The following is a 25,628-nucleotide window of genomic DNA, read 5'->3' as shown; positions in this document are numbered from 1 at the left end:
ACAAACAACAGACAGTCATTTATTTGGATTTCTAGGTGTCAGGAGTAGCCCTTTGGTTCTCAGAGGACTGGCAAAGATTTTAATTCAATCAACCAATATTTACTCAGCATCTTCTGTATGCCTGGAACATTATTTCAAGCTATCTAGCAATGAACAAAATCCGTTCACTTCATAAAACTTGTATTATTATAAAGGAGAAAATGAGGAAGGAGAGATCCAAGATGGCTGAATAGGAAAAAGACATGCTAATTTTTGTCACAGGAAGGTACCAGAAGAACAGAGGAGGGACTGTATTCCCAGGGGACACAGGGAGAGAAGTTCTCAGTAGAAAGCCTACAAATAAGAGACTCTGGAGCAACAAAGACTGTATATAAGCATGCAATATCTTGCACAATGCTACCAGCACCTTCCACACTGGCAGGCTGTCGGAACACCATCTTCCCAAAGTGAGGTAGAGGAGCCTGAAGCAGCCTGCATGCCACCGGTGATCTTGTCTGAGAGAGAATCCTGTGGTTCCCATTAACTGTGCTTTGGCCTGGAGAGCTGGTGGGGGCAGTGTATTACTTGGATCCGTGACGAGAGAGAGCGCATCACTTTCCTCCACTTCCCAACAAAAGCATGCAGCACAGGTGGAGAGAAGGGCCATATTCCCAGAATAAGGCAAATGGAGGCTGCTGTGGCCCATATACCAGATGGATTTTGTCTGAAAGAGAACTCCATGGTTCTCACTGACTTTGACCTGCAGAGTTGGTGTGGGGCAGGGAGGTCCACTTAGCTCCATGGGGATGGGCACATTGCTTCCTTCCCCTCCCTCCACTAAAGTGCCAAACTCAGCTTGTTGAGGCAGAGCACCAACAGACTTTGAGCAGGCAGGTGGCTGGCTCCTGAGAAGGGCAGCTTGCTCCACTGACAGGGTGCTTTGCAAGACAGAGTGGATCCCCTGACCACTTTGACCATGAAAATCTTGTGACTCCAAGTTATACAAAGACCAGAAAACTGAGTACGGCATGGGGTGTCGCTACACCTTTGGGCTGTCACCTGGTCTGAATCCAGAAGCTCAGAACTGGGTGCTGGAGAGGGATATTATAGTGAGATCCATGCTCACACTGCTGAGCCCATTGATGCTTCGTATGGTTTGTTTGCTTGAGTGGGTTGGGGCATGCAGGCACAGCAAACTCACCCTTGACAACTGGCTCACCTTGGCCCAGAGAAGAGCTTAGGCTCTTAGTATGCTAGCCAGTGCAATCACCCCCTTTCCCCTACTGATGATAGAGGCGATCTACCAAAATCACCTTGGGTGTCACTCTGAGCTCATTCCACACACAAACACTATACAGAGCTTACTGGCCCTAAACAGCAATAACTCTGGATATCTGCTGAAGGTTCAGGCACTCTACTGAGCCAGAGAGGCATATTTCCAAATACAAATGCTTAGAGGGGATACCAACAACTGTTTCCCCAGATGCATAAATATAAACAGAAATATAAGAAACATGAAAAAGGAAAACAATGTAACACCAAAATGAACACAATAATACTTGAATATTAGATTGTCAAAATGAGGAGGTTAATAAAACACCTGAAAAATAATTCAAAAGAATGATTAGAGGATGGCTCAAAAACAGAGAAGCAATTAACTTGAATTAAGAAATCTATACATGACATGGATGACACATTCTGCTGGGAGATAGAAATATTAAAGAAAAATCAAACAGAAATATTAGACATGAAGAATTCAACATGTCAAATAAAAAAATACAGTTGAATGTCTTAATGACAGACTCGCTGAGGCATCGGAAGAATATCCAAGCCTGGAAACATTTCTTTAGATACAGTCAGACCAAAAAAAAAGAACAAAGAATTTAGAAAAATCAAAAGCAGTGTTCAGGATCTATGGAATACCACCAAATGATCAAATATAAATGTCTTAGGAGTTCCTGAAGGAATGGAAAAACAAAATGGATTAAAAAGATTATTCATGGAAAATGGAAAATTTCCCTAATTTGGAGAAAGATAGAGACATCTAAGTACAGGAAGTAGATAGAACCCCATTTAGACATGACCAGAAAAGTTCTTCATCACAACACATTCTTGTCAAATTTTGAAAAGTAATATATGAAGAAAATATCCTAAAATATCCAAGAGAGAAATACCAGATTACCTCTAGGATCTCCAATTAGATTGACAGAAGATTTCTCATCAGAAACCCTATAGGTTGGGGCCAGCTCTGTGGCACAGTAGGTTAATCCTCTGCCTGCGGCGTCAGCATCCCATATGGGTCCCGGTTCTAGTCCCAGCTGATCCACTTCCAATCCAGCTCTCTGCTATGGCCTGGGAAAGCAGTGAAAGATGGCTCAAGTCCTTGGGTCCCTGCCCCAACATGGGAGACCAGGAGGAAGCACCTGGCTCCTGGCTTTGGATTGGTGTACCTCCAGCCATTGAGGATATCTGGAGAGTGAACCAGCGGATAGAAGACCTTTCTCTCTTGTCTCTCCCTCTCACTGTCTGTAACTCTACCTCTCAAATAAATAAACACAATCTTAAAAAAAAAAAAAAAGAAAGAAAGAAAGAAAGAAACCCAATAGGCCAGGATAAAATGGAAATGTATAGTCTAAGTCCACAAAGAAAAAATCTTTTTTTCATTTAGAAAAATCTTTCTTTTTTTAACATTTATTTTATTTATTTGAAAGACAGAGTTACAGAGAGATAGGTTTTCCATCCGCTGGTTCACTCCCCCAGATGGCCGCAACAGCTGGAGCTGTGCTAATCCGAAGCCAGTAGCCAGGAGCTTCTTCTGGGTCTCCCACATAGGTGCAGGGGCCCAAGGACTTGGGCCATCTTCTACTGCTTTCCCAGGCCATAGCAGAGAGCTGGCTCAGAAGAGGAGCAGCTGGGACTAGAATCAGCACCTATATGGGATGCTGGTGCTTCAGGCCAGGACTTTAACCCGCTATGCCACAGCGCTGGCCCTAAATAAAAATCTTTGAACCCAGAATTCTGTACCAGCAAAGCTCTCATTTACAAATTGAGGTGAAATAAAACCCTTCCAAGCCAAACAAAAGTTCAAAGAATTTGTTGCCACCAGACCAGCTTTAAAAATGATAATTAAATTTGTACTACGTAAAGAAACATAGAAAATCAGCATCATGAAATAATGCGGAGAAAGCCTCCTATTTATAGTCTATAGATCCAAAACAAACAAAAGGAATATTTACAGAAAAATGGCAGAAACAAGTCATTATTCATCAATAATAACCTTGAATGTAAATGGAATAATTCTCCAATTAACAGATACTGAATCACTGAATGAATTAAAAAACAAGGCCCATCTATATGCTACCTACAAGAAACACACCTTAAGAAAAAATGTACGGCCGGCGCCGAAGCTTACTAGGCTAATCCTCCACCTGCAGCGCCTGCACCGCAGGTTCTAGTCCCGGTCAGGGCACTGGATTCTGTCCCGGTTGCCCCTCTTCCAGTCCAGCTCTCTGCTGTGGCCCAGGAAGGCAGTGGAGGATGGCCCAAGTGCTTGTGCCCTGCACACGCATGGGAGACCAGAAGCACCTGGCTCCTGGCTTCGGATCAGCGCGGTGCGCCAGCCGCAGCGGCCATTGGGAGGTGAACCAATGGCAAAGGAAGACCTTTCTCTCTGTCTCTCTCTCTCTCCCTGTCCACTCTGCATGTCAAAAAAATAAATAAATAAATTTAAAAAAGAAAAAATGTACACAAACTGAAAGGGAAGGATGGAAAAATATATTCTATGCAAATAAAAATAAAAAATGAGAAGAAGTAGCAAACTTAATTACAGATAAAATATATTTTAAGACCAAAACTAATAGGGCTGGTGCTGTGGCATAATAGGTAAAGCCACTGCCTGCAGTGCCAGCATCCCATATGGGTGCCGGTTCAAGTCCCAGCTGCTCCTCTTCCAATACAGCTCTCTGCTATGACCTGGTAAAGCAGTAAAAGATGGCCCAAGTCCTTGGGTCCAGGCACCCACATGGGAAACCCAGAAGAAGCTCCTGGCTCCTGGCTTTGGATTGGCACAGCTCTAGCAATTGCGGCCATCTGAGGAATGAATCAGAGTATAGAAGACCTCTCTCTCTCTCTCTCTCTTCTTCCCTTCTCTCTCTCCCTCTCTCTTCCCCTCTCCCTTTTCCTTTCCCTCTCCCTCTCCCTCTCCCTCTTCCTCTCCTTCTCTCTGTGTGTAACTCTGACTTTAAAATAAGTAAATAAATCTTAAACAAAAGACCAAAACTAATTAAAAAAGGACAAAGAAGGTCACTATGTAATGATTAAGGGTTTAATTCAACAAGATGATGTGACTATAGTAAGTGTATAATTACTCAATGCTAGGACACCCAGATTTTTTTTTATTTAATAAATATAAATTTCCAAAGTACAACTTTTGGATTATAGTGGCTTTTTCCCCCATAACCACCCTCCCACCCTCAAGCATCCCATCTCCCACTCCCTCTCCCATCCCATTCTTCATCACTATTCATTTTCAATTATCTTTATATACAGATGATCAACTTAGTATATACTAAGTAAAGATTTCAACAGACTGCACCCTTTTAGCCAGATCTGAATGCCTTAAGGGCTGATTCTGAGGCCAGAGTGCTGTTCAGGGCATTTGCCATTTTATAAGTCTGCTGTGTATCCTGCTTCCCCTGTAGGATCACTCTCAACCTTTTAATTCTATCATTCATTATTTGCAGACACTGATCTTATATGTGTAATCTCTTTGACATTTAACCTATCTTTTTGATCAATTATGTACTTAAACTGATCACTTTAACAAGTAAGATGGCATTGGTACAGGGCACCTTGATGGGATTGTATTGGAATCCCCTGGCACATTTCTAACTCTACCATTGGAGATAAGTACGAGTGTGCATGTGCTGAACTGTACATTTCTTCCCTCTCTTATTCCCACTCTTATATTTAACAGGGATCACTTTTCAGTTAATTTTAAATGCCTAAGAATAATTGTGTATTAATTAAAGAGTTCAACCAATGGTATTAAGTAGAACAAAAAAAATTACTAAAAGGAATAAAATAGTAAGTTGTCCCTCGACAGGACATGGTCTGATCAAGTCATTGTTTCTCATAGTGACCATTTCAATTCAACAGGTTTCCTTTTAGGTGCTCAGTTAGTTGTCACCAATCAGGGAGAACATATTTGTCTCATTGTAGTAATTGTAGCATTTAGTAATTATACATTTACTTAGTCACATCATCTTGTTGAATTAAACCCTAATCATTACATAGTGACCTTCTTTGTATTTTTTATTAGTTTTGGTCTTTTGTTTAAGATTTATTTACTTATTTTAAAGTCATAGTTACACACAGAGAGAAGGAAGGAAGAGGGAGAGGGAGAGGGAGAGGGAAAGGGAGAGGGGAAGAGAGAGGGAGAGAGAGAAGGGAAGAAGAGAGAGAGAGAGAGATATTTGTCCCTTTGGGACTGGCTTATTTCACTCAGCATGATGTTTTCCAGATTCCTCCGTTTTGTTGCAAATGAACGGATTTCACTGTTTTTTACTGCTGTATAGTATTTCATAGAGTACATATACCATAATTTCTTTATCCAGTCTTCTATTAATGGGCATTTAGGTTGATTCCAGGTCTTAGCTATTGTGAATTAAGCTGCAATAAACATTTTTTTTATTTACTAATTTAATTTCCTTTGGGTAATTCCAAGGAGTGGGATGGCTGGGTCATGTGGTAGGGCTATATTCAAGTTTCTGAGGAATCTCCAGACTGACTTCCATAGTGGCTTGACCAGTTTGCATTCCCACCAACAGTGGGTTAGTGTCCCTTTTACCCCACATCCTTGCCAGCATCTGTTGTTAGTTGATTTCTGTATGTGATCCATTCAAACCAGGGTGAGGTGAAACCTCATTGTAGTTTTGATTTGCATTTCCCTGATTGCTAGAAATCCTGAGCACTTTTTTTGTGTCTGTTGGCCATTTAGATTTCCTCTTTTGAAAAATGTCTACTGAGGTCCTTGGCCCATCTCTCAAGTGGGTTGTTTGTTTTGTTGCTGTGGAGTTTCTTGATCATTTTATAGATTGTAGTTGTTAATCCTTTATCAGTTGTGTAGTTTGCAAATCATTTCTCCCATTCTGTTGGTTGCCTCTTCACTTTCCTTACTGTTTCTTTTGCTGTAAAGAAACTTCTCAATTTGAGGTGATCCCAATTGTTCATTTTAGTTTTGACTACCCGTGCCTCTAAGGTCTTCTCCAGGAATTCTTTCCCCGTTCCAATGTCTTGGAGGGTTTCCCCTATGCTCTCAATAAATTTGATGGTGTCGTGGCATAGATTTAGATCTTTAATCTAAATTGAGTGGATTTTTGTATATGGGTGTAAGATAGGGGTCTTGTTTCATACTTTGACATGTGGACAATCCAGTTTTCCCAGCACCATTTGTTGAAGAGGCTGTCCCTGTTCCAGGGGTTGGTTTTAGCTCCTTTGTTGAATATGAGTTGGTTATAGTTGTTTGGATTGATTTCCAGTATTTCTATTCTGTTCCATTGGTCTATTCTTCTGTTTTTGTACCAGTATCAGGCTGTTTTGATTATAACTGCCCTGTAGTATGTCTTGAAGGCTGGAATTGTGATACTTCCGGCTTTCTTTTTATTGTAAAGGATTGTTTTAGCTATTCATGGTCTCCTGTTTCTCCATATGAATTTCAGCATCATTTTTTCTAGGTCTGTGAAGAATGCCTTTGGTATTTTGATTGGTATTATACTGAACCTGTAAATTGCTTTCAGGAGAATGGACATTTTAATAATATTGATTCTTCCAATCCATGAACATGGCAGATTTTTCCATTTTTTTGTGTTTTCTCCCATTTCTTTTTTTAATGTTTTATAATTTTCATCATCGAGATCTTTGGCATCCTTAGTTAAATTTATCCCAAGGTACTTGATTGTTTTTGTGGCTACTGTGAATGAGATTGATCTTAGAAGTTCTTCCTCCGCCATGGCATTGTCTGTGTATACAAAGGCTGTTGATTTCTGAGTGTTGACTTTGTATCCTGTTACTTTACCAAACTCTTCTATGAGTTCCAATAGTCTCTTAGAGGAATTTTTTGGATCCCCTATATATAGGATCATTTCATCTGAAAATAGGGATAGTTTGATTTCCTCCTTTCCCATATGTATCCCTTTAATTTCTTTTTCTTGCCTGATGGCTCTGGCTAAAACTTCTAGGACTATATTGAATAGCAACGGTGAGAGTGGGCATCCCTGTCTGGCGCCAGTTTTCAATGAAAATGCCTCCAACTTTTCCCCATTCAATATAATGTTGGCCATGAGTTTATCATAAATTGCCTTAGTTGTGTTGAGGAATGTTCCTTCTAACCCCAATTTGCTTAGAGTTTTCATCATGAAAGGGACACCCAGCTATTTAAAATAGATGTTAATTAATCTAAAGGGAAATATATGCTCCAAAACAATAATAATAATGTGAAATTTCAACACCTCACTTTCATAAGTGGACAAATCAACTAGACAAAAAAATCAACAAAGAAAAAGAGGCAATCTACATTATTAGCCAAATGGATCTAATTGATATCTACAGAACATTTCATTCCACAGCTTCATATTACACATTCTTTTCATCCCTGCCTAGAATATTTTTAGGATATAACACATGCTAGTTCATAAAACAAGTCTTAAAAAATTCAAAGAATTCAAATTATACAATATATCTTTCTTGAACACAATGGAGGAAAGCTGGAAATTAACATCAAAAGAAACTCTAGGGGCTGGCATTGTGATGTAATGGGCTAAGCTTCTGCCTGCAGCACTGGAATCCCATTTGTGTGCTGGTTTGAGACCTGGCTGTTCCCTCTACCAGTCTAGCTCTCTGCTATGACCTGGGAAAGCAGTAGAAAATGGCCCACGTGCTTGGGCACTGCACCCGAGTGAAAGACCCAGAAGTTCCTAGCTCCTGGCTTCGGATCAGCTCAGCTCCAGCTACTGCAGCCATCTGGGGAGTGAACCAGCAGATGGAAGACCTTTCTATCAGTCTATCCCTCTCACTCTCTGTAACTCTACCTTCAAATAAATAAATAAAATCTCAATAAAAAAGAAACTCTAGAAAATACACGAACACAGAGACTGGACAACATGCCCCTAAATGAACAGTGGATCATAGAAGAAATCAAAAGGGAAACCAAAAAGTTCCTTGAAACAAATGAAGATAACACACCAAAACTTACGGGATACAACAAAAACAGTATTAAGGAGAAAGTTTATTGCAATTACTGCCTACATCAATAAATTGGAAAAGCATCAAATAAATGATCTAACTATGCCTCTCAAGGACCTAGAAAAATAAGAACACACCAAAACCAAAATTAGTAGGAGGAAAGAAATAATAAAAATTAGAGATGAAATAAGCAAAATTTGAAATAACAAAATTATATAAAATATCACTAAAACAAAGGGGTGGTTTTTTGAAAAATAAGCAAAATTGGTAAACCATTGGCCCAGCTAACGAAAAAACTGGAAAAGACCCAAATTATTGAAATCAAAGGTTAATAAAGAGATGTTCCAACTGATGCCACAGAAATAAAAAAGAATCACCAGGAATCATTAAAAAGAGCTACTTGCCAACAAACTGGAAAATTTAGAAGAAAGGGATAGATTTCTGGACACGCAAAATCTACCAAAATTGAGTCATGAAGACATTTAAAACCTAAATAAACCAATAACCAAAATAATGATTGAATGAGTAATAAAGATCATCCTAACATTAAAAAGACAAGGGCCAGATGGCTGCACTGATGAGTTCTACCTAATCTCAATTCTTCTTAAACTATTCACAACAATTGAAATGGGGGAGAAATCCTCCAAAATTCCTTCTTTGAGGCCGGCGTCACCTTGACTCCAAAATGAGTCAAAGATATAACAAAAAGAACTATAAACCAATATCCCTGATGAACATACATGCAAAAATCCTCAACAAAATACTAGCTAATCAAATCTAATAACACATCAAAAAGATTTTTTTAAAAAAAAAAGAAAGGTAGAAAGGTAGAAAGGAAGGGGGATTGAGGGAGAGAGAGGAAGGGTGGGAAGCATGATTATTTTCTTAGAATTGTAGCTATGAAATAAGTGAAATTTATTCTCTTTACAAAAATAAAAATCACAAAAAATTATTCACACCAAGTAGGATTTATCTGAAACAGAATGACTGTTCAACATATGCAAATCAATAAGCATGATAAATCACATTATCAAATTCAATAATAAAAATATGATAATCTTAATAGATGCAGAGAAAGCATTTGATAAAATAAATTTCATCCTACCATTCTCTAGTTTCCAGTTCTCAGAAAGCCTATGCAATTGGTAGAAGGCTTAATCTGAGTTTCTGAGAAAATGGCTCTTGTTCAATAGCATTCTAAACTTTTAATTACCATTCATTGGCACTTCCTTAGAACACCAAAATTAATTTCTGATCTTGTAGGGTTGTCTGTCTGCACATCTCCATTTCCAAGGTTCTTACAAGTAGCAGTGAACATATTGGAAATTGCATGAGCCTTAGAGCCATATCTGCTGAGGCCCTGAAGAATTGGGTGTCCTTAAACATATTATTTAGTTCTGAGTTTAGTCATATGCAAAATATGGAAAACACCTGTCATATCTGAAGATAAAATGAGATAATGTACAGAAAGTCCCTACTAGAGTGTCTGGCACATAGCAAGTGCTTTGGAAATATAGCTATTGTTGTCATTATTAGTGTATCATTTCCTCAACAACCTACTAACTTATATGGGGGATGCTGTGGTAGTCCCAGAGGTATGATATATGTCCAAAAATACCCATAGATGACCCATATAAATTTTAATGAGACCCAATAGTGCAAAATACAGCAAATTCCTCTAAAATTGATTTAGAGATTTGCCCTATTAGTTTAATATTGTATTAGTCAATACATTCTAGAGATAATCAATAGAAACAAATAAAGATACATGTAATTAGATGATATAGATGTAGATATAGATATATGAGAGAGGATTTATTAGGGGAATTGGTTGACACAGCATAGAGGCTGAAAGATCCCATAATATGCTGTCTGCAAACCAGTAAGCCAGAGAATTCATTAGAATAACTCAGTCCAAGTCAGAAGATCCAGAAGCAAAGAAACAGGTGGTATAACTCCGATCAAGCCCAAAGCCTTGGGAGACCTAGGAGACCACTTGTGCAAGTTTCAGAGTCCAAAGGGCAAAGAATTTAGAGTTCCAATGTCCAAGGAAAGGAGCAGAAAGATATCCTGTTTCAGATGAGAAAGAATATGCTTTTTGTCCATATTTTTTATTTCACTAAGACTCCCAGTCAATTTTGTGTACTATCCACACTGAGGTTGATCTTCCTCCCACTCAATTCCCTGACTTACACGCCAATCTCTCTGGAAATGCATACCTAAAAGCAAAACTTCATATGGGCAAAACTCAGTCAATTCAAAGTAATCATCTCATCCGGGTTTACCTGAAAGTATCAAAAGCAGGTACCCACAAAAAAATTCCTCAATGATCAGCCAATATTCAGAGTATGAAATGGACAGACAGCTACTAACACAGTAAAGGTCATCTGGTGTATGGTAACTTGGTGTTTTAAGTCGTGTCTTACTACACAAGTCAGTGTGTATAACTGGAAAGAGCAAAAAATGTTAGACTCATTAAATCTGCTCGGCTCGTCTTCCCTAACCTGGTAGTAAAGAATTGAGTACACGTGGCTCACTGAGTGTTTAGGCTTTGTCTCAGGGAAAAGCAGAACTTCATTCATTCCTAGATTTTTCACTTCTGTGGATAGTACTTCAGATTTCTGGTGCATTTTCGTCTGTGTTTCTATAAGGGCATGAACATTGGTTAGGCTATGATTTGGGCAGTATGCACATTTTCTTGCAAAAACACAGCATTGCTGTGATCGCTTTACCTCCATGTCGCTGGGGGGCCTCATGTGGTGATTCTTCCTGCCTTCCTGGAAACTGTGAACATTCTCTTTAAACCTTTAGGAGGATCTAATCCACCTGCACTTTTACCACTTCCTTAATTCTTTTCTCCTCTCCTCTACTTTGTCCTAGAAAAAACTGTGAGCATACTTCAAAAAGTTTAAGGAAAATGGAATTAAAACATGTGTTTATTTTGCAGCAAATTTTTGAAATCAATGCATACTTTTCATAATAAACATTTTCCATGAATTTTCCAAAGGCCCTATGTATGCTTTAAAAATTTTTTGCACCAAAGTAAACCTATCTTTGAATTCCATTTTCCAAAAACTTTTTGAAGTACCATTTCCCCCCTTGTTTTTGATATGTGTTTCACAATGGAACTAACTCTCTGTGTTTCCTAAAAACCAGATAAGTGTGCTTTGCTGTTAGGGTAATAACGGAACATTGGTGGAAGCAGCTTAGATTTGGCTTACCCTCCTCCTCTTTTTGCTCATCTGTAAAACAGGGATAATTACAGTACCTAACTCAGAGTCATGAGGATTAACAAGTAAAGCACTTGAAAGAGTTCCTGGCACATGAGAAATGCTCAAGAAAGTTTGAGTCTGTACATGTTTTTTGTTCAGTTTATTAATAAGTGTGTCCACTTACATGAAAACTAAGAAAACATGTGAAAGAAATACTTTCTTTATCAACAACAGAAAAATATTTATAGCATCAAAATTGAATCCACTTTCCACAATAAAACTTTACAGAGCTTCCAGGACTTCTACTGAAGCTTACTGATTCATATACAGGTACTTTCTGTTACAAAAATTGCTTAAGGAAGCATACAGTGACATGTATTAGCTACAAAAAATTACTAAAAATAAGTTTAAATAAATAAGAATGGAAATATGAAATTAAACCCAGGTAAAATTTTTAAAGTATATAATTTTTTTTTTAATTTTTTGACAGCCAGAGTGGACAATGAGAGAGAGAGACAGAGAGAAAGGTCTTCCTTTGCCGTTGGTTCACCCTCCAATGGCCACCGCGGCCGGCGCGCTGATCCGATGGCAGGAGCCAGGTACTTATCCTGGTCTCCCATGCGGTGCAGGGCCCAAGCACTTGGGCCATCCTCCACTGCCTTCCTGGGCCACAGCAGAGAGCTGGCCTGGAAGAGGGGCAACCGGGACAGAACCCGGTGCCCCAACCGGGACTAGAACCCGGTGTGCCGGCGCCGCAGGCAGAGGATTAGCCTAGTGAGCCACGGCGCCGGCCTAAAGTATATAATTAAGATGTATACATGTGCTAGCTGAGCTATAAAAGAAAGGTTAAAGGTCCTCAAAAAGAAACAAAATCCTGCTTTGATTTGCACTCCTGCTGGCAAGGATGACATAAAGAAAATTAATTGATATTAATGCTAGGCTTATTATAATCTCAGTGCATACTTGTGAGGCAGCTAAGCATGTAGCTGCTCGCCTCCCACAAGCCCTTGTACAGAGACTTATCAAGAGATGAGACAAGAGTAAAGAAATAAAGAAATCAACTCCAATTCTTTCTCCTTACCCCAATAATATTCTATGAAACAATTCTTTAGACCAACTTACCTGTGGAATCTCATGGAGTAAGGCAGCTTCAAAAAGTAATGAGTGTGTCTTCATACACCTTACATACTCCATATCATTTAGGAACAGATAATTGTTAACAGAAGTCACTCTACAACATAAAAATATTAAGTAATTGAACAATGTATGTGTGTTATCACACAAACAATATGCCTATAGTGACCTAAATTAACAAGGTCTAACAAGGTCATAAACAAGACTAGTGTCTGCTAATAATAACTGATAGAATTAAAAAAGAGAGAACGATCCAATATGGGAAGCAGGATACATGAGAATTTCTCAGGCATGGAAAGTCAAGACACTGTGGCAAAAAAAAAAAAAAAAAAAAAAAAAAAAAAAAAAAAAAAAAAAAAAAAAAAAAAAACACAAAACCTAAAGGAAAGTTCTCTGTGAGTGAGATCCCAGCAGAAAAAATGGGCCATCAAAAAGGAGGTACCTTTCTCTGAAGGGAGGATAAAACTTCCACTTTGACTATGGCCTTGTCTAAATAAAATCATAGTTGGTGAACTCAAGAGGCTTCCATAGCCTTGGCAGATTTTGACAAGAGCCTCAGGTGATTACTAACATCATAAATAAGAGTGTCAATTGTTAAATCAACAACTGGAGTCACTGTGCACCTATTCCCCATGTAGGATCTCTGTCCTTAATGTGTTTACTTTGCGAATTAATGGTAAAACTAGTACTCAAACAATACTTTATATTTTGTGTGGGTGCAAACTATTGAAATCTTAGTATATACTAAGTTGATCTTCTGTATATAAAGATAATTAAAAATGAATCTTGATGAAGAATGGGATGAGAGAGGGAGTGGGAGATGGGATGCTTGAGGGTGGGAGGGTGGTTATGGGGGGAAAAGCCACTATAATCCAAAAGTGGTACTTTGGAAATTTATATTTATTAATAAAAGTTTAAAAAAAAAAGAAAGAGATTTGCCAGTCCCAAAATGACAAATACCATATGTTTTCCCTGATCTGTGGTGACTAATAGAGTATCTAAAAAAGTAATGTATAGGAGTGAAATTGACAATTTTTTCAAGATTTATTCCATTCAGTTTGAAAGATAGAGTTACAGAGAGAGGTAGAGACAAAGAAAGAGGCAGATCCTCCATCCACTGGTTCACTCCCCAAATGGCACAATGGCCAGAGCTGAGCCGATCCAAAGCCAGGAGCCTGAAGCTTCTTCTGAGTCTCCCACATGGGTGCAGGGGCCCAAGGACCTTGGACATACCTTACTGCTTTCCCAGACACATTAGCATAAGCTAGATTGGAAGTGGAACAGCTGGGATTGAACCTGTGCCCATATGGGATGCCAGTGTCGCAGGATGGGGTTTTAATCCACTGTGCCACAGTACTGGCCCAAAAATTGACAGTTTGAGGTTCAATGATTGTTCACAGTTCTTGTCTAGACTGTTGAGGAACAGTGTTTTCTTCTCCATATTATTCATTGAACTTTTAGTGTATAGTTAATCTTATGAGTATAGAGTAAAAATTGTGAAAATACATCTTATAAAACCTAAGAGTAAGAACAGGAGAGGGAGGATGAAGAAGGGTTAAAGCATGGGCCAGAGGGAGGGTAGGGTGGGAAGCAGCACTATGCTCCTGAACCTGTGTATATGAAATACATGAAATTTGTATACCTTAAATAAAATTTTAAAAAAAAAGAAGGGCCAGCACTGTGGCATAGCAGGTAAAGCCACCATTTGCAGTGCCAGCATCCTATATAGGTACCAGCTTGAGTTCTGGCTGCTCCACTCTGATCCAGCTCTCTGTTATGGCCTGGGAAAGCAGTAGAAGGTAGCCCAAGTCCCTGGGCTCCTGCACCTACATGAGAGACCCAAAAGAATCTCTTGGTTCCTGGCTTCGGATTGGTCCAGCTCTAAGCATTGTGCCATTTGGAGAGTGAACTAGTGGATAGAAGCCCTCTCTCTCTCTCTCTCTCTCTGCCTCTGCCTCTCTGTAACTCTGTTTTTCAAATAAATAAATCTTTTAAAAATAAAAGTAATAAAAGAGATTTGCAATTAAGCACTTTCATAGTCATAGCAGTTATTCTCTCATTCCAACCATTCATCCAGCCTTACTATATTTCCTTCCTCCACCTCCTGAACAAAGTACAGGGAGGAACACAAACAGAACTAATCATCCGTACTATTTCCCCTGAAAGGATACTACTCTGATTTTCTTTCTTCCTGAGTGGAAGCTGCATTCTCAGAATCAAAGTCTTGCAGCTTGAATCAATTTTGATTCCTCCCGCTGTCTTTTTTTCTCCCTCATCTTTTCACAAATCCAATTAATTGCCAAGCCCTGGGCCTTCTTTCCTAGTTATGAATGAATCTCTTATTTCATATCTTATTTCCCAGTTACGCATGAAGGTTATTTTCTCTCATAACCCTTTACCTGGAATACCATAATGCCCATCTGAACCTGGCTTCTATTCCACCTTCTATATAACTCTTCTTGTGCATTGCAACCACAGTGATCTATAAGCCTAGCTTTTTCAAGGAGCAGGTGATTTTCTTTCCATCTTATATCAGAAAGTGAGCAGCCACTCACTAACACACAAATTAAAAGCCTTGATTTGCACAGCATGACCCCAAGAGAACTACAAATAGTGCATATCTCTTAAAACTCCACTCTGGATCTTCCCTACTTCAGTGTTTGTCATGTCCATACATCTCTTGGGATAACCTTATGAAACCCCAGAAAGGAGCCAACTCAAGATGAGTAATGGTGAAATGACAAGAACAAAATGTCTCTGGATGAAAATAAAAGACTGTGTTCCAAACACAGCAAGCCGGAAACAGGAATCACTAGAACAGAAAAAATTCAGTCTTGAAGCAGCACATCTGCCAGTTACCTAAAAATTTCCTCAGGTTGCTACTGAATTTACTAGTGACTGTGCCCTGAGTAGACGCCAGTGTCTAACATATACCATCTCCTCTGACAAGGTTACCTTCTGAGATGCACTGTTTAGACATCCCTTTCCTAAGCTTCTGTTTTGCTGAATGGGTAGACCATCTACCCATTAAGGGTGCATCAGTCAATTCACAATCCTTTTTTTCAGCTCTTGGGATGTAGTTGTGGTGTATACTGCTAGCATCCAAATAAATATCCATTTTTCTCTACTTTTTTATTAACAGAATCTACATTTCAAAGGTACACTAATACTTTCAGATAAAACTGCTATTTCTTATCTTTTCTTATACATAGCAATAGCCACATGATGACACAGTTCTGGTCAACAAAAGCAGGCGTCTGGGACTAGCATTGTGACTAAGCAAGTAAAGATGCCACCTACAATGCCAGAATCCCATATGGGCACTGGTTGGTGTCCCAGCTCTCTACTTCTGATCCAGCTCCCTGATAGTAGTCTGGGAAAAGCAGCAGAAGATAGCTCAAGGGCTTGAGCCTCTGCCACCCATGTGAGAGACCTGGAAGAAGCTCCTGCCTTTGGCCTGGCTCCACCCTGGCTACTGCAGTCACTTGGTGAAGGAAGCAGTGGATGGAAGAACCCTCTCTCTGTAACTCTGATTTTCAAGTATATAAATGAATAGGACTTCTGAGTTATTGAATAGGACTTCTGAGAAGGTCCTTAAAAGAATCACCTGGCCCTGACCCTTTTGCTCTTTCTACTTTTCTCATTATTTCTGCCTGTAATATGGATACAAGAACTGGAAATATAGCTAGAGATGTCATCTTGTAAACACGATAGGCAAGAAAATCCTAAAGACCTCAGCCCTAACCACTTTAACCACTTCAAGCTGTTGGACCAACAGCAACCATCTACCTATGGGCTTCTTGTTATCTGAGAAAAGAAATCACTGTTTGGTTAATCAACATATTTGTGTACACTATTAAATGTGCCCAATTTTTAAAAGAACTTATATAGTACCTTAAATGGGAAATCGTAGAAATAACAAATAGACTGCTCTATGCTGTTTCCTTCGTTTGTATACATTATGTGTGTGTGTGTGTGTGTGATATGCAGACATATCACATGGGTATAACATGTGAACTCTCAGATAATGTTATGGTCTCAGTTTGTATTGCAACAAATTAATATCGTGGAAACTTAACTCCCAATGTGATGATGCTAAGAAATGGGGCATTAGGGAAATACTTGGAGTTAGATGAGGTCATGAGGGTGAGACCCTCATGATAGAATTAGTGTCCTCATTAAGAGAAACACCAGCACACACTCTCTCTTCATACACATTCATATACAAAGAAGAAGTCATGTGATGGCCAGTGCCGAGGCTCACTTGGCTAATCATCCACCTGCAGCGCCAGCACCCCGGGTTCTAGTCCCAGTAGGGGCGCCAGGTTCTGTCCCAGTTGCTCCTCTCCCAGTCCAGCTCTCTGCTGTGGCCCAGGAAGGCAGTGGAGGATGGCCCAAGTCCTTGGGCCCTGCACCCCATGGGAGACCAGGAGGAAACACCTGGCTCCTGGCTTCGGATCGGCACAGAGCGTCGGCCATGGTGGCCATTTGGGGAGTGAACCAATGGAAAAAGGAAGACCTTTCTCTCTGTCTCTCTCTCGCACACTGTCTAACTCTGCCTGTCAAAAAAAGAAAAAGTCATGTGAGGATACAGCAGGATGGCAGTCTCTTAGAAACCATGTCAAGTCTCTGAATGAATCCTACCTGCCTGCCCCTTGATCTCAGACATCCTCGTCTCTATAACATTGAGAAATAAATTTCTGTTGCTCAAGTCATCTAATCTCTGGTGTTCTGCTATGGTAGTCCAGTGTGACTAAGTTTTCTGCATACCAACAAGGATCATTACTATTTCTGTGGACCCATTTCTACATATCAAACAACAGCAGCCTCAGCATTATTAATTTATCCTTCTATTTTTATACCAATACATGCATATTAACAGAATAAACACTGTGACAAGACATAGTGAATTTCAGAATGTTTCTGTTAATTATATACAACAATTCCATTATAGCTCATCTCCTCATTGGATACAGGTTCCAGAGGGATGCAGTTCTTTTTTTCTCTGATTGAATATCCTGAGACAGCCCACAGATGCCTCTTTTGCCTTTTAATTTTTAAAAGAGTGAAGTGAGGTTATTTAAAATAAAAAATGCATAGTATGTCCTATAAATGAAGAGGAAGGAATATACCAGTGAACCTCATGTCTTAATTTTCCTTTGGTCATACAAACTATTTTAGATTTTTTACTTATTTTCTATATGAATTGTCAACTTATAATCCACTAGATGCATTTAATAACTGCTACTCCTTTAATAACTTCTTAAGATACTGTATCTTTCCCAAATTCAAAAAATTTAATATGATAGTAACCTATATCCTATCTTAAAATTATTGTCAAAACTCAGATTTGGCAAACCTTTAGGTAACAACCTAAGATCTCAAGGCCAAAAAGGGGATTTGGAGGTTTTTTAAAGAATGATCGGACCAGCGCCGCGGCTCAATAGGCTAATCCTCCACCTGCGGCGCCGGCACACTGGGTTCTATTCCCAGTCGGGGCACCGGATTCTGTCCCGGTTGCCCCTCTTCCAGTCCAGCTCTCTGCTGTGGCCTGGGAAGGCAGTGGAGGATGGCCCAAGTGCTTCAGCCCTGCACCTGCATGGGAGACCAGGAGAAGCACCTGGCTCCTGGCTTCAGATCAGCATGGTGCGCCGGCCACAGCGGCCATTGGAGGGTGAACCAACGGCAAAGGAAGACCTTTTTCTCTGTCTCTCTCTCTCACTGTCCACTCTGCCTGTCCAAAAAAAAAAAAAGGAGTGATCGATGATTAGTTTCTATATGCAAACTTAAGAGTTTACAAAGTTCTTTCACATGTTGTAATATTTAACTCTTGTTATATCCTATAAAGTAGAGATTATCATAGTTTACACATATGCATAAGTAGAAGCTTTATTTAAGAGATAAATTAGATAATTGTCCACCTTAATAATCATAAAATCAATGCAAATTAAAATAATAGTAAAACATTTTTCCAAAATTTAGCCAATAAAAATAGTAAAAGCAATGCTGTTGAAGAGTAAGTGAAAGAGTATTTTTCGTGTAATGTGAATCAAAGTATAAGTTGGTCTCACGCTTGGGAAAAAAATTCTACGTACCAAGAACCTCAACGTGTTCATGACTTTAACCTACAACCTCACTTCTAAAACTCTTTCCTAAAAGAAATAAGAACAACAACAACAAAAGGACAATTTAAATGTCTTATTATGAAGATGTAGGTGAATAAGTCATGATATCCTGTACAGCTGATAAAACGACATCACTGAAATGTGTATTAATAACATAGAAAATGCTTAATAATAATTCTTTTAAAGTGATAAATAAAAGTATGCATGTTTATATATATGCATATATATGTATTAATAATTAATATATCCGCATTCATTAACTGTGTGCTCTACATAGTGACTTCTTTCCAAAGAGTACAGAATGGAAGAGGTGGAGGAGACTAAAGTGGAGAAACAAAATGTTACATCAGTCAGGTGATTAAAGTCAACATTATGTTGATAGCATCAATCCTTAATATGATGTAATGAAATGCACTTTATCTCTGTGGTCTTCCTCCCAAAAATGCAAAACTCTAATTTAATCATAAGAGAGCCATCAGAAGGACATTCTACAAAATACCTGATCAGTACTCCTCAAAACTGTCTAGGTCATTAAAAACAAGTAATTCTGAAAACCTGGCATAATGAAGAGGAAATTAGGGGGACTTGAAGTCCTACTTACTTGTGCAAACGTGCAGACACTAACAACAAGGCCACAAAAATCATCAATGATTGTGGAAAAATGATTCCATCAAAGAAACAAAATAAAGCAACCCTAAAAAAAGAGTTCAGGGATACACATGCGACACCACTATATATGAATAGTCCAGAGGGCCCTCACTGAAATCTATATTATGGTGTTTGAACCTTGACCCTCCAGAACCATAAGTCAAAAAACCTTTTTCCTTGTGAAAGAAAGAAGAAAGAAAACCAGAGTTCTAACGATTAGAATGGATTACATACAGAAATCAACTAACAACAGATGCTGGTGAGGATGTGGAGAAAAAGGGACACTAATCCACTGTTGGTGGGAATGCAAATTGGTAAATCCACTATGGAAGACAGTTTGGAGATTCCTCAGAAACCTGAATACAGCACTACTACACGACCCAGCCATCCCGCTCCTTGGATTTTACCCAAAGGAAATTAAATTGGCAAATAAAAGAACCATCTGCACCTCAATGATTATTGCAGCTCAATTCACAATAGCTAAGACCTGGAACCAACCCAAATGCCCATCAACAGTAGACTGGATAAAGAAATTATGGGACATGTACTCTATAGAATACTATAAAGCAGTCAAAAACAATGAAATCCGGTCATTTGCAACAAAATGGAGGAATCTGGAAAACATCATGCAGAGTATATTAAGCCAGTCCCAAAGGGACAAATATCATATGTTCTCCCTGATTGCTGACAACTAACCAACCACAAAAAAGGAAACCTGTTGAAGTGAAAGGGACACTATGAGAAACAATGTCTTGATCAGCCCTTGTCCTGTCTGTTGAGGCACAACTTACTATTTTATTCCTTTTAGTATTTTTTTTTGTTCTACTTAATACCATTGGCTGATTTCTTTTTATTAAAACACAATTATTCTTAGGCATTTAAAATTAACTGAAAAGTGATCTCTGTTAAATATAAGAGTGGGAATAAGAATGGAGGAGATGTACAGTTCAGCACATACTCACTCGGACTTACCCCTAATGGTAGAGCTAGAAACATGCCAGGGGATTCCAATTCAATCCCATCAAGGTGGCATGTACCAATGCCATCTTGCTTGTTGAAGTGATCAGTTTCAGTTCATAATTGATTAAAAAGATAGTATTAAGTGTCAAAGGGATTACATAAATAAGACCAGTATCTGCAAATAATAATTGATAGAATTCAAAAGGAGGCCAGTGCTGCGGCTCAGTAGGCTAATACTCTGTCTGCGGCATTGACACACAGGGTTCTAGTCCTGGTCAGGGCGCAGGATTCTGTCCCGGTTGCTCCTCTTCCAGTCCAGCTCTCTGCTGTGGCCTGGGAGTGCAGTGGAGAATGGCCCAAGTGCTTGGACCCTGCACTTGCATAGGAGACCAAGGAGGAAGCACCTGGCTCCTGGCTTCAGATCAGCACGGTGAGCCAGCCGCAGTGTGCTGGCCACAGCGGCCATTGTGGGGTGAACCAATGGAAAAGGAAGACCTTTCTCTCTGTCTCTCTCTCTCACTGTCCACTCTGTCTGTCAAAAAAAAAAAAAAGAAAGAAAGAAAGAAAAATAATTCAAAAAGAGAGAATGACCCTACATGGGAAGCAGGATACGCAGCAGACTCATAGAATGGCAGATGTCCTAATCAGCACTCTTGCCTCAGAATCAGCCCTTAAGTCATTTGGATCCAGCTAAAAAAAGCCCATGAAAGTATTTCAGGCCAAGACACTGTGGCAAAAAAAAAAAAAAGTGACCTAAATGAAAGATCTCTGTGAGTGAGATCCCAGCAGAAAAAACGAGCCATCAAAAAGCAGGTAACTTTCTCTGAAGGGAGAGAACTTCCACTTTGACTATTGCCTTGTATAAATAAAATCATAGTTAGTGAACTCAAGAGGCTTCCATAACCTTGGAAACTCATGACAAGAGCCTTGGGTAATTACTAACATCATAAATAAGAGTGTCAATTGTTAAATCAACAACGGGAGTCACTGTGTACCTACTCCCCATGTAGGATCTCTGTCCTTAATGTGTTCACTATGCGAATTAACAGTAAAACTCCTATTCAAACAGTACTCTATACTTTGTGTGTCTTTGTGGGTGCAGTCTGTTGAAATCTTTACTTAGTATATAATAAGTTGATCTTCTGTATATAAAGATAATTAAAAATGAATCTTAATGAAGAATGGGATGAGAGAGGAAGTGGGAGATGGGATGGTTGTGGGTGGGAGGGAGGTTATGGGGGAAAAAGCTGCTATAATTCAAAAGTTGTAGTTTTGAAATTTATATATATATTAATAAAAGTTGAAAACAAGAAAAGGAAATTACTAGAAAGAGTAGAAAAAAAGAATGGAATAGAAGGCTTAATTAAAAAAATAAATAAGAAAACTTTCAAAATCTGGAAAAGTAAAATAACATCCAGATCCAGGATTCCCACTCTCACCACTGCTATTCAATATAGTTCTGGAAGTTTTAGCCAGAGCCATTAGGCAAGAAAAAGAAATTAAAGGAATACAAATTGGGAAGGAAGAACTCAAACTATCCCTCTTTGCAGACAATATGATTCTTTATTTGGGTGATCCAAAGAACTCTACTAAGAGACTATTGGAACTCCTAGAATATTTGGCAAAGTAGCAGGATATAAAATCAATGCACAAAAATCAACTGCCTTTGTATACACAGACAATGCCACAGCTGAGAAAGAACTGCTAAGATCAATCCGATTCACAATAGCTGCAAAAACAATCAAATACCTTGGAATAACTTTAAAAAGGACGTTAAAAATCTCTACGATGAGAATTACAAAATCTTAAAGAAAGAAATAGAAGAGGATACCAAAAAATGGAAAAATCTTCCATGCTCATGGATTGGAAGAATCAACATCATCAAAATGTCCATTCTCCCAAAAGCAATTTATAAATTCAATTAAATACCAATCAAGATACCAAAAACAGTCTTCACAGATCTAGAAAGAATTATGCTGAAATTCATTTGGAGATGCAAGAGACCTAGAATAGTTAAAGCAATCTTGTGCAACAAAAACAAAGCAGGAGGCATCACAATACCAGATTTCAGGACATACTACAGGGCAGTTTTTATCAAAACAGCATGGTGCTGGTACACAAACAGATGGATAGACCAATGGAACAGAATAGAAACACCAGAAATCAATCCAAACATCTACAGCCAACTCATATTTGATCAAGGATCTAAAACCGATTCCTGGAGCAAGGACAGTCTATTCAATAAATGGTGCTGGGAAAATTGGATTTCCACATGCAGAAGCATGAAGCTTACACCTTACACAAAAATCCACTCAACGTGGATTAAAGACCTAAATCTATGACCTGACACCATCAAATTATTAGAGAGCATTGGAGAAACCCTGCAAGATATCAGCACTGGCAAAGACTTCTTAGAAAAGACCCCGGAAGCACAGGCAGTCAAAGCCAAAATTAATTATTGGGATTCCATCAAATTGAGAAGTTTCTGTACTGCAAAAGAAACAGCCAAGAAAGTGAGAGGCAACTGAAAGAATGGGAAAAAATATTTGCAAACTATCCTACAGATAAAGGATAATAACCAGAATCTACAATGAGATAAAGAAACTCCACAACAACAAAACAAACAACCCACTTGAGAGATGGGCCAAGGACCTCAGTAGACATTTTTCAAAAAGGAAATCCAAATGGCCAACAGACACATGAAAAAATGTTCAAGGTCACTAGCAATCAGGGAAATGCAAATCAAAACCACAATGAGGTTTCACCTCACCCCAGTTAGAATGGCTCACATACAGAAATCTACTAACAACAGATGCTGGAGAGGATGTGGGGAAAAAGGGACACTAACCCACTCTTGGTGGGAATGCAAACTTTTTAAGCCACTATGGAAGTCAGTCTGGAGATACCTCAGTAACCTGAATATACCCCTACCACACATCCCAACCATCCCACTCCTTGGAATTTTACCCAAAGGAAATTAAATTGGCAAATAAAAGAGCTGTCTGCACCTCAATATTTATTGCAGCTCAATTCACAATAGCTAAGACCTGGAATCAACCCAAATGCCCATCAACAGCAGACTGGATAAAGAAATTATGGGACATGTACTCTATAGAATACTATAAAGCAGTCAAAAACAATGAAATCCGGTCATTTGCAACAAAATGGAGGAATCTGGAAAACATCATGCAGAGTATATATTTTTTTTTTTTTTGACAGGCAGAGTGGACAGTGAGAGAGAGAGAGACAGAGAGAAAGGTCTTCCTTTGCCGTTGGTTCACCCTCCAATGGCCGCCGCGGCCGGCGCACCGCGCTGATCCGATGGCAGGAGCCAGGAGCCAGGTGCTTTTCCTGGTCTCCCATGGGGTGCAGGGCCCAAGCACCTGGGCCATCCTCCACTGCACTCCCTGGCCACAGCAGAGGGCTGGCCTGGAAGAGGGGCAACCGGGACAGAATCCGGCGCCCCGACCGGGACTAGAACCCGGTGTGCCGGCGCCGCTAGGCGGAGGATTAGCCTATTGAGCTGCGGCGCCGGCCTCATGCAGAGTATATTAAGCCAGTCCCAAAAGGACAAATATATGTTCTCCCTGATTGCTGACAACTAACCAACCACAAAAAAGGAAACCTGTTAAAGTGAAATGGACACTATGAGAAACAGTGACTTGATCAGCCCTTGTCCTGAGTGTTGATATACAATTTAATACTTTATCCCTTTTAGTATTTTTTTGTTCTAGTTAATACTATTTTTGAAATCTGTAATCAACATACATTTATTCTTAGGTGTTGAAATTTAACTGAAAAGTGATCTCTGTTAAATTTAAGAGTGGGAATAAGAGAGGGAGGAGATGTACAATTTGGGACCTGCTCAAGCTGACTTGCCCCAAATGGTGAATTCTATAATTAATAAACAGTTATTCTTAAGTGTTGAAACTTAACTGAAAAGTGATCCCTGTTAAATATAAGAGTGGGAATAAGACAGGGAAGAGATGTACAATTTGGGACATGCTCAAGCTGACTTGCCCCAAACGGTAGAGTTAGAAATGTACCAGGGGATTCCAATTCAATCCCATCAAGGTGACATGTACCAATGCCATCTCACTAGTCCAAGTGATCAATTTCTGTTCACAATTGATCATAATGATAGGACTAAGAGTCAAAGGGATCACATAAACAAGACTACTGTCTGCAAATACTAACCAATAAAATAAAAAAGGGAGAGAACGATCCAACATGGGAAGCGAGATACACAGCAGACTCATGGAATGACAGATGTCCTAAACTGCACTCTGGCCTCAGAATCAGCCATTAAGGCATTAGGATCCAGCTGAAAAGCCCATGAGAGTACTTAATATATGCTAAACTGATCTTCTGTATATAAAGAGAATTGAAAATGAATCTTGATGTGAATGGAAGGGGGGAGGGAGAGGGAAATGGGAGGGTTGCGGGTGGGAGGGAAGTTATGGGGGGGGGGGGAGCCATTGTAATCCATAAGCTGTACTTTGGAAATTTATATTAGTGTATCTATTTGTAACTATGACTTCCAAATAAGCAAATAAATCTTTGTTTAAAATTAATTTAATTTAAAAAATAAAAAAGAGTGGAAAAAAGAAGATATTTATATTGACTGTGTTTGCCTAAAGAGGTTAATCTTATGAGTATAAGCAAGCTGAAAATAGATCTTTTTAAAAATTAGAAGCGGGATTAAGAGAGGAAGGAGGAAGCAGTGTGGGAGAATGGGCAGGAGGGAGGGTAGGGTGGGATGTATCACAATATTCCTAAATCTGCATATATTAAATACATGAAATTTGTATACCTTAAATAAAATTAAGAGAAAAATACACAAATGACCACTGGGGAGCCAGCACTGTGGAACAGCAGGTAAAGCCACTACCTGTGGTACCAGCATCCTATATGGGTGCCAGTTTGAGTCCTTTTTGCTCCACTTCCAATCCAGCTCCCTGTTAATGTGCCTGGGAAAGCAGCAGAAGATGGCCCACGTGCTTGCCATGTGGGAGACCTAGAAGAAGCTCCTGGCTCCTGGCTTCCAATTGCGCCAACTGTAGCCCTTGCAGCCATTTGGAAAGTAAGCCAGAGGATGCAAGACCTCTCTGTCTGTCTGTCTGTCTGTCTCTCTCTCTCTCTCTCTTTGTAACTCTGCCTTTTAAATAAATAAATCTAAAAAAAAAAAAAAAAAAAAAAAAAAAAACACTAAAAAAGAGACCACCATTATGGCACAGTGGGTCAAACTGACACAATGCTGCCACCCTATATCAAAGACCTGGTTCAAGTCTCATCTGTTCTACTCCCAATCCAACTCCTTGTAAATATG

General features: G+C 39.3%; 1 long non-coding RNA gene across 1 annotated transcript in view; it reads right to left on the bottom strand.

Annotated features, from left to right (window-relative positions):
* LOC127482955 (uncharacterized) overlaps positions 1-25,628 on the bottom strand; it is a 78,928-nt gene that overhangs the window by 47,308 nt on the left and 5,992 nt on the right. The window contains exon 2 of the long non-coding RNA XR_011387830.1: positions 12,555-12,663. This is a non-coding gene — a long non-coding RNA (uncharacterized lncRNA). The remainder of the gene's footprint in view (positions 1-12,554; positions 12,664-25,628) is intronic.

The sequence above is a fragment of the Oryctolagus cuniculus genome, chromosome 4 (genome assembly GCF_964237555.1).
Source record: "Oryctolagus cuniculus chromosome 4, mOryCun1.1, whole genome shotgun sequence".
Taxonomy (NCBI): domain Eukaryota; kingdom Metazoa; phylum Chordata; class Mammalia; order Lagomorpha; family Leporidae; genus Oryctolagus; species Oryctolagus cuniculus.
Note: the sequence above shows the minus strand (reverse complement) of the source record. Positions and strands in the feature narration are given on the sequence as shown.